Genomic DNA, 9,565 nt, shown 5'->3' on the forward strand with positions numbered 1-9,565 from the left:
GTAGCTTTTATTTTCTTTTGTTTTTCTTTGAGAAAACAGAACTATATTGCTCGACTGGGTCTCATATGGAGGGCTTTACATAAATTATCAGTTAACTTGGAGTTTCTGAAGGGCGCAAACTATCATGGCAGGGAAGGTATGGCAGTCAGAACGCAGGGTGGTCATGTTTCATCTGCACACAGGAAGCCGAGGGAAGGGGGTAGGGGGCAGCCTACAAGACTTCACAGCCCACCTTGAGTAACATGCTTCCTCCAGGAAGGCTCCACCTCCTGAATGTTTCATAGCCTCCCTGAATGGCACCACTAACTGTGTTCAGATACAGCAGCCTACAGGGAAGTCTACCATATGTCTCTGTGAGTGCAAGCATTGGCGCTCGTGACCGGTCCCCATTGCTGACTGGAAGAAATGGGCACCAGTCAGGCACACCGTTTCTTCTGGTAAGCATTGGCCCAGGGACAGAGCGTGGTCAGGTAGCATCCCTGAACGTGGAATGGCTTCTTCAGTTGGGAAACTCATCGTGGACAGAGACATAGAGCATGTGCATGATGATGGGGAGGCGTGGGCTCACCGTGCTGTGAAAGAGTTAAGGCAAGCTTGCCGCTCCCTGCTGCTTATCCCGCAGGATCCCAAAGGAAGGAGTTGTAGCAGAAGACGGTGGAGGGGTGGGCATGGGACCAAGTGCCGGCCACTGCCAAGAATGCAATATGTACCTCTCCCAGCTCAGGGTCCTCAGTGGAGAGACCTCACTTGTCCCGCACTTCATTGTGTCTGAGAAATGATGAGTCAGAGTTGGAAGTAGATCAAACATGGCAAACTATCCTTGTGGTCCCCGCTTCTACCTCATCCGCATCAACCCCAAATAGTGGATGAGTGCCACCAGATCCGGCATTTTAAGAATTTTTAAACTTTTTACTATGAGTCATTTAGTGTTTCAAGGCTTTTTCTCTTCCCTTCCTCATCACTGTTATTTGCCTTTTCATTCGAATTCAGCACCTTTGGGAGATCTATACCAGCAAGAATAGTCAACCTGAGAGAAGGGAGGGATAGAACACAATCAGGAAAGAAAGAGAAAGCCTCGCTACTTGCAGTAACCTGAAGGCCAAGAGAAGCGCTCTATCCTGGTCAGAGCTGGAAGAAGGTGAGGAGGACGGCGCATCTCAGCGCCCATCTTATCGGATCTGTTGTACTTAGTTCCTCTCGGAGCAGCTGGCAGGCTGAGCAACAATTGCTGGAATCCAAGCAATATGAAAATGGTACTGAGAGCTCCTTGAAGCCATCCAGTGACTTTTGTGTTATGTCAAGCAGCTTCAGAGGGCCCAGACCTGTGTTTAAGTGGTCATGCATTCTGCCTCCCGATGAATGCGGCGTTTCATTTTCTGAGGGAGACTGAATAACATTCTTCATTAGGAGTCTCTATTTCAGGCCAGGTATTGAATGATTACAGGCCCGCTGAAAGCCTCCAAGAAGAGCTTACCCTCCGCGACACAGCTTGGCTCACACTCCCGTTTCAGCTACTTTAAGCTCTTGTAAACAGCATTCGTTTTCCATTACAAGCTAGGAAATGTGACTACAGGGCGCAACAGTGCCGGGTCCCTGGAGAGCGTCTGCTCCGGAGGCCATTTCCTCACATCACATTTGCCTTTGTGACTCTGGATGGGGAGGTTGGATAATCTCCGAAGCTCCCCACCTTCCCATCTGATTCTGTTCCACTAACTTATAAAGCGGTGACCTGCCTGAGGACTGCTGGACCAAGCAGATGTTTCCTGAGCAAAGACAGTGTGCATTTCCCCTCGTACATCATCTCTGTGTGGGGGTGGGGGTGGGGGTGGGGGCTGGCGCGGCTCTCCCGGGTCTGACATCATTGGGCGAGGTGGCCTGGGGGAGAATTTCAAAGCAGAACAGCTTGGCCAGGGAGGAGTTTAGCTGGCAGCTATGTGCTGGGATTAACTGACCCAGATAACAGGGAGAAGGAATCAGCAATTTCAGCTGTTCTTTCTCCCTCAGGAAGTCAACAAGCCTCGACTTTCTGAAAGCACACAGGTTACGGGAGACCTTCCCGCCGACCACGCCACACATAGCTAGGATCTTAATCAACCCCATAGCTGCCCATCCCTACTTCTTGTTTACCCTGACCTTGTTTGAGATTGAAGTGGGGTGGCTCAGCTGACAGCAGTGAGCTGTGACAATAAGATTAAGTAGATCTGGGAATGTAGCTTGGTAGGTGGTGAGCTTGCTGAGTGCACAAGAAGCCTTGAGTTCCCGCCCAGAACCACCTAAACATAGTGTGGTGGTGCATGCGTATAATCCCAGCACTCAGGAAGTTGAGACAAGAGAATCAGAAGTTTAAGAGGCCACACGAGATCAAGAGCCTGTCTCAAAAACAAAAACCAAACAAACAATTAACTCTCCCTCCCTAAACACCTAAACAGCAACATACAGGACCCCCCCCCCCATTGTATGACTTGAAATCATCTCCTTATAGACCATGAGCTTAGGGATTTTAAGATTCAGGAAAAAAAAAATGCTGTGGAGGACAATTGACAATGGTTTCCCAGCTTTCTCCTAGAATGCCATTAAAATAAAACTGAGTAAACAAACAGCATACGAACCACCTCCATGATTTCATAAAGGAGATGTGAGTTTGGAGCTGGAGATATGGCTCAGAAATTTAAAGTGTTTGTAACCCTTATAGAGGACCTGAGCTCAGTTTCCAGCACCTACTGGATGCTCGCGATTACCTGGAACTCCAGTTCCAGGGGTATCCAATACCCTCTTTTGGTCTTTGCAGTCACCTGTGTGTGTGCACACCCACACGCACCCCCCCCCCCCCCCGCCACACACACACAGTCTTTTTTTAAAAGATGAGTTTTCCTTTTTAAGCTTCATTCAACTCAAGGGATTGTGTTCATCATCTCTGAAATACCTGCCCTAAAAGTGCCATGTTACCTAAGATCGTGCCCCCAACCTTAAAACCCTGCCTCCCCATCCTGTTTTGCATCCCTCTAGCTTTCTCTCTATTCTCCAAACACATCATGATCTTCTTTCTCATCAATCACTCCAACCCTGTGGGTTGCCCTTGCCTAGCTCTGGTGCGGTGCCCAGGGCAGGCAGCGTTTTCTCTTGGCTCCGGTAGGCTGTCCTCCTGGCAGCCACCCTCTGGTGTAATGCCCTTCTCTGTGTGTGGGCTGGATCTGCAGACTGGCTTCTCAAGAGGAGAATAGCACAAGCGTAATCGGTGGGACAGCTCCAATCAGTCCGTGAACGCGGGGTCTCCCGCTCCTGTCCACGCGCTGCCTCTGTCGTTTCTTACTTTATCTGATGATACAGAGGCCATTTGTGTGCTGGCCTGTGGTGAGGTCAACAAGGAATGGAGGGCGGCCTCTGGCCAATAGCCACCTAGGAGCTGAGATGTCGGTTGTGTGGTCTGGCAGGAACTGACTCTACCACCAAGGTCCTGAGTGATTTAGCAGATCCTTCTGAATGGCGCTTTGCATTGCCCCTGTGAGATGTCCCGCCAGAGGGCCCCAGTGAGCCATGTGCGGGGTGCATTGGAAGTGCACTCACGCCTCATCTGATGGGAATGGCATCATCAGCTCTACATGTAGGGCGCTCTTTGGGGTCACCAAAGTCCCACATTCCCTGTCCTCACCTCATGGCAGATGGGTGTGCGTGTGGAAGTACATGTGGATATGGATGTATGTATTTTATTTGCATGTGTAAAGTGAGGCCATTAGTTGGACCATCTACTATCTAACCCTCACCAGAGTTGTAAGAGGCATCTATGCCCAGTTTTGAGCAACCAAGATCCTTGTTTCTCCTGTCAGTTTCAGCTGTGCTTGTCACCAATGTCCCAGCACACAGCGTCCTCTGCAATTTTATCGCACCCATTTCTATCCATTAACGAGTCACAGTGCCACTCTAAGTGTTGTGCCTTCGTTCCAATTTGTTTACACATGCATTACGTATATAGTAATGTTTGATATCTGAATATGCAAATTAAGAGTGCCTATTCATATATTAAATGCCTGGGTAGCTATGTCAGCCTGACTACCAATTTACGACCATTACTTCTACTTTCTTTCCTACCGTCCCTTCAACTGAAGATCATTACCACACCCACCTTAGTCTACACACTTCCAATTCCTTTAATGATCTTACAGAAAGTTTCTTTAATTATGTGTGCTTGTTTGCACATGATATCTATGACGGAGGTATGAACATACCAAGCTGTGTCTGTGGAAGCCATACTGCAACTTGGTGAGGCTGGTTCTCTCCTTCCATTTTTATATGGCTTCCATGGATAAAGTTCTCCAGCCCCCTACAATAATTTTCTAGGCTCTCATCATTTGAAACTCCAGCTTTTATTCCAGAGTCCCCTGTTTATTCAGTCTCTTTCTATGTATCTATAATATATAGACATATTTATAATTTATGTAACCGAAATACTATTATATATATAATAAATTATATTAAATAATTTCTCTAGCTTTGAGAGAGCTTGCAGAACAAGACAATTATCATTTTTGTAATCTATTTTTCCTCTTAATGCAAATTCAGACTTTATGTTTTTAATCAGTCATGCATACTATTACCTTATAATAACCAATGTTCTCTCTATGAATTTCCACAAATTTAAATCTATAAACTGCTAAGCTCCAAGCTCTCGGAGCCTCTACTTGTGTAACAGAGCCTTGGCAGGAACAGAAGATTTTCCACTAAACCACAGTGGACTTTTACCAGGTAGGTGTTGAGCCCTCACACTATTTCCAGGAAGTAGTTCCTTCCAGGAAAGGATTTCCAGGAAGACCACCTTCAGCTATTCTTGTCCTTCTCCAACCCACAACCTTCTGAGACTTGAGGTCCTCACAGACTCTGGTTCCTTCCACCCACCATATAGTTTCTCTTCTATTACTAATATGTCTAAAAGTGTATTAGCTCCATTAGCTGAATCAAGTTGTCCTTACTGGGCTTATTATCAGTCACGTGTTCACCAAAGATGTCTAAGGAGCCAACTGTCTCTGTACCTAAGTTGGTCATTGGCTACATAGACACAAGATTATCCTTGACCTTTTATAGCTAATGATATAGTACTTGAATTTTAATAATTATATATAGACTTAGTTGTAATTACTAGTGATTATACAGAAATTGTAAAAAATGTCAGGCTTGCCGGGCAGTGGGGGCACACACCTTTAATCCCAGCACTCAGGAGGCAGAGGCAGGCAGATCTCTGTGAGTTCAAGGCCAGCCTGGTCTACAAGAGCTAGTTCTAAGACAGGTTCCAAAGCTAAAGAGAAACCCTGTGTAGTGGGAGGCACACAAAAACTGTATTAATTAAATCTCTGCTTGGCCCATTAGTTCTAGCTTCTTATTGGCTAACTCTTACACCTTAATTTAATCCATTTCTATTAATCTGTGTATTGCCATGTGGCTGTGTCTTACTGGCAAGATTCCAGGATGTCTGTTCCTGGTGGCAGCTACATGGCATCTCTCTGACTCCGCCTTCTTCCTCCCAGCATTCAGTTTAGTTTTTCCCACCTACTTCTGTTCTTCCCAGATATAGGTATAAAGCAGTTTCTTTATTAATCATTGGTAATCACAGCATACAGAGGAGAATCTCACATCTCCCTTTCTTGAAAAATAAAACAACAACACCACAAAAAAGTGTCAGACTTCATCAGCAGCTACAACAAAATTTGACTGTAGAATCTATGGGGTATCTGGGTGCTCACTATGCAGTCCTTTTAACTTTCCATACATTTAAAATTTATCCTAAGAAAATATTGGCTGAAATTTCTCTCTCCTCCATAAACTCTATTTCCTTTAGTCTTCATGAACTGAAATAAGTACCCCACCCTCCTCATTGAAACACTTGGTATTGTTCCCCTTGCTTTTTAAGAACTGCAGAATGTTCCAGTCTCTTTCCAGGGTTTCTATGAGAAACTCTGTCTTCCTTGAAAAGACAGTGGAACCAGGGTTCTGACTCTGATGTTGGAGCCTATGGATTTTGGGTTTCCAGAAAAGTCACAGAGTATGATTAAATCTTAATTTTCTTATTCTTAAATTGGGGGATGATAACATTTACATCCCCATAATAAATGGGGATAAATAAATTATGATTATTTAATAAATAATTATTAATAATCAATCATTAATTATATATTATAATATTATATATTATTATCAATACACATCATATATCATATTAATCTATATTATATACATTATTAATATATTTAATATATTTATTTATTATATTATATATTAATTATAATGAATAATTAATTATTAATAATTATTTAATAAATTATGAACGTAACTGTTTTGCATCTTTTCAATGAACACAACTCATTTTTACCACGTTCTCCCACTTACCTACCTTCTATATAAATTATAGTTCTTCCCCATTAAAATCTGAAGAAAAGAACTAATGCTCTTCTCTTCACTTTCTCTTTTTGTTTAATTTTATTGAAACAAGGTCTTGCTGTGCTAGTCCAGGCTAACCTCTGCCTCAGCCCCAAGTGTCCATTATAGTGCCCACATTTTACCTCTACTCATTGAGAGTTAAATGTCTTAGAAACTCAAATCTGCTATGTATTTCTTGATATTCTTGTTTGGTAAGTATAGTGTCACAGATGTGAATCTCCTCACTGTCCCTAAGTGAGGAGATATCTAAGGCTCCTTTTTCCTTAGATATGGGGTTGACATCAGAGACGTGATATGCATATCTATCCAGATGGGATGCCATTGCTATAAGCCGTCAATGCTCCATTTCCACTTCCTGTCTTCAGTGTGTTACTATTATCTAAGTGCCCTGATTTTGCTTCCTACAGTGCTGTCTCCCTGATTCTGTTCTTGCAAAAAACGTTGGGCATCCTTTCTTTTTTCGCTTGTGCGGAAAGAGGTCTGAGACAAGGTCTCATGAAGCCCAGGCTCACCTAAAACGTAATATGCAGGAGAGGATGACTCCCAGCTCCTGAGCCTCCTGCCTTCTCCCAAGGGCTAAGATTATAGGTAAACAGCTGCTATGAATCCTTCGGAAATAAATTCAGTGCTACAGTTTCTTCCCAAGATTCCTTGAATTCCTTCTGCCAGCTTCTACTCATGAAGCCCCATTCTGTCATGCTGTATCATTAAATCTCTTGCACTGGTTTCTACTAGATGATAAGAATTGTGCAGTCAAGAGCCTTATGTTTTCCTCTTCCTGCCAACAACCAGCAGGCACTTAGCAGAGGCGATGCATAGATGTTGGGATAGATGAATGACTAAGGGTTGTTCTCCCAGGACTCAGTCTTTTGCTTTATGATGTGAGAGTATCAGATGACCTCAAGAGCATCTTTTGGCACTGACATGGTACGATTTTCATTCCTGTCTAAGATTAATCACTCAAATAGATTGGTTACACTTCAACAAGCCTTCTTCATGCTAGTGTTTCTGCATGGGTCAGAAGGATCATCATTTTAAACAAATGACATTTGAAGGCATATTTATGCCTTCTTGCTGGACCTTTGTTTTTAATTTCTCAGCGGCTTTATTTCAAGGATGGGGATGCTTCTGTATTCAGATGCCCAATGTACCCAGATTCAAACAAACATAAACACATCTCTTACACTTGCTCTCCAATATTCTAGGTTTGATGTCTTCGAATTGTGTAGTCTATGTTTTGACTCTGGGAAGGAGGCATGTCTGGGAGGTCTAAGCTCCCCTTTCACATCATCTCACCCTTCTCTAGGTCCTTCAGATTCCAACCCTGCTCTGATGTGTAACACTGTGGGATTACCTTCTTTGGTCCCTCTCTTCTTTCTCCATACATTTCAAATCCTCTCTTCATCCTTCACCAGCTAAAGTTTATTCATCATCGTCTGTGGACGTGAGCTGAGAATCACTTCCTGGAGCTGATTTCTTAATTCTCCATTGTCGTTCTTGGCCATTGTCTGATGCTCATGCATATAATTTCTAGACTTCATTGGTAAATTTACTTGTTCAGTGTGTTGAAACATAGCACGTGCCCAACACAATAGTTGCCTATACTAGCGAACAAATGGTTATTGAAGATGCTAGTGTCAGCCTTCACAGGGAATGAACTTCACAGATAAAATACGAAGTGCTCCAATAGTGAGTGTATTAATGTGTCTCATTTTACAGCTCCCAAGACTCTTGAGGTAAGAGCACTACTTCTCCCATGTTGTACAGAGAAATGTAGCTTTAGAAGTGATGTCACTTCCCAAAGTTATTCTATAGCCAGAGCATGGTAGAAGCAAATTTAAATTTCAGCCAGGTCAGTGCAAATTAAGCAGTCTTCATTATGCCACAGTAATATTCAATGTGTTCTGCCAAAGAGGCCCCAAAGTCCATAGTTCACTTGTAGATAAGATAATATTTCATATTTAAAAATTCAGTCATCATTCAGGGGGAGGTGCTTTGTCCTGCCTCAACTTGATATGCTATGCTTCATTGACTTCCATAGGAGGCCTTACCTTTCTGAATGGAGATACAGGAGGAGTGGATGGGGGAGGGTAGGAGGGAGGTTGGGGAGGGAATGGAAGGAGAGAAAACTGAATTGGTTTGTAAAATAAATTAAAATTTTTAATTAAAAAATCAATCATTGAAACAAAGTCTCTATATGTTATTGTAAATTAATCCAACACAGCAATACTGTTGTAATTTAGAAAAAATGGCACGAGAAAGATGCCATGCGACAGAGCTCAGGTGGAGGGGTTTTTATTGGGGAAAGTGAATGAGAAAAAGGGAAGGGGAAACGGGAGACTGGCCTCAGGGGACAGGAGTAGCAGAAGAAAAGAGAAGAGAAGAGGAGAGAGAGAGAGAGAGAGAGAGAGAGAGAGAGAGAAAGCTGGGAGGTGGGCTGATGTAGGAGAGTCTTCTGTATTTCTGTTGCTTTCATTGGTTAATTAATAAAGAAACTGCTTGGCCTGATAGGTCAGAACATAGGTGGGTGGAGTAGACAGAACAGAATGCTGGGAAGAAGGCAATGAGGCAGTCGCCATGACTCTTCTCTCTGAGACAGATACAGGTTAGGATCTTTCCCGGTAAGCCACCACCTCGTGGTGCTACATAGATTACTAAATATGAGTTAAAGCAAGATGTGAGAATTAGCCAATAAGAGGCTAAAACTAATGGGCCGGGCCGTGTTTAAAAGAATACAGTTTCCATGTAATTATTTTGGGTAAAGCTAGCCGGGCGGGCGGTGGGAAGCAGCCCACCATTCCTACTACAGTGGGCAGGGCCCTTTCAGAAGGGAATGTAGTGAACATGCACAGGAGGTGCTCCTAGTGGCTACAGCTGAGGATGTATTCCCCAAGGTCAAGTCAGTACAGACGCCTGAATACTAGCACACACTCTATGTAGGACATGGACGTCTTCCTCTGGTTATGTTTCTTATGACATGGCCACATGCAAAGAGCTGTGTATATACACACAATACGGTGGTTTTAATTGTTTTGAATCTCTTGCTTGGGCTCAATAAAACTTAGACAACCTTCCATTTGACACATCCTTGTCTTCCTGAGACCTTACCTCCTGTACTTTATTCTCTTACAGGCATGTT

The sequence above is a fragment of the Myodes glareolus genome, chromosome 9, assembly GCF_982192425.1.
Source record: "Myodes glareolus chromosome 9, mMyoGla1.1, whole genome shotgun sequence".
NCBI classification, from domain to species: Eukaryota; Metazoa; Chordata; class Mammalia; order Rodentia; family Cricetidae; genus Myodes; species Myodes glareolus.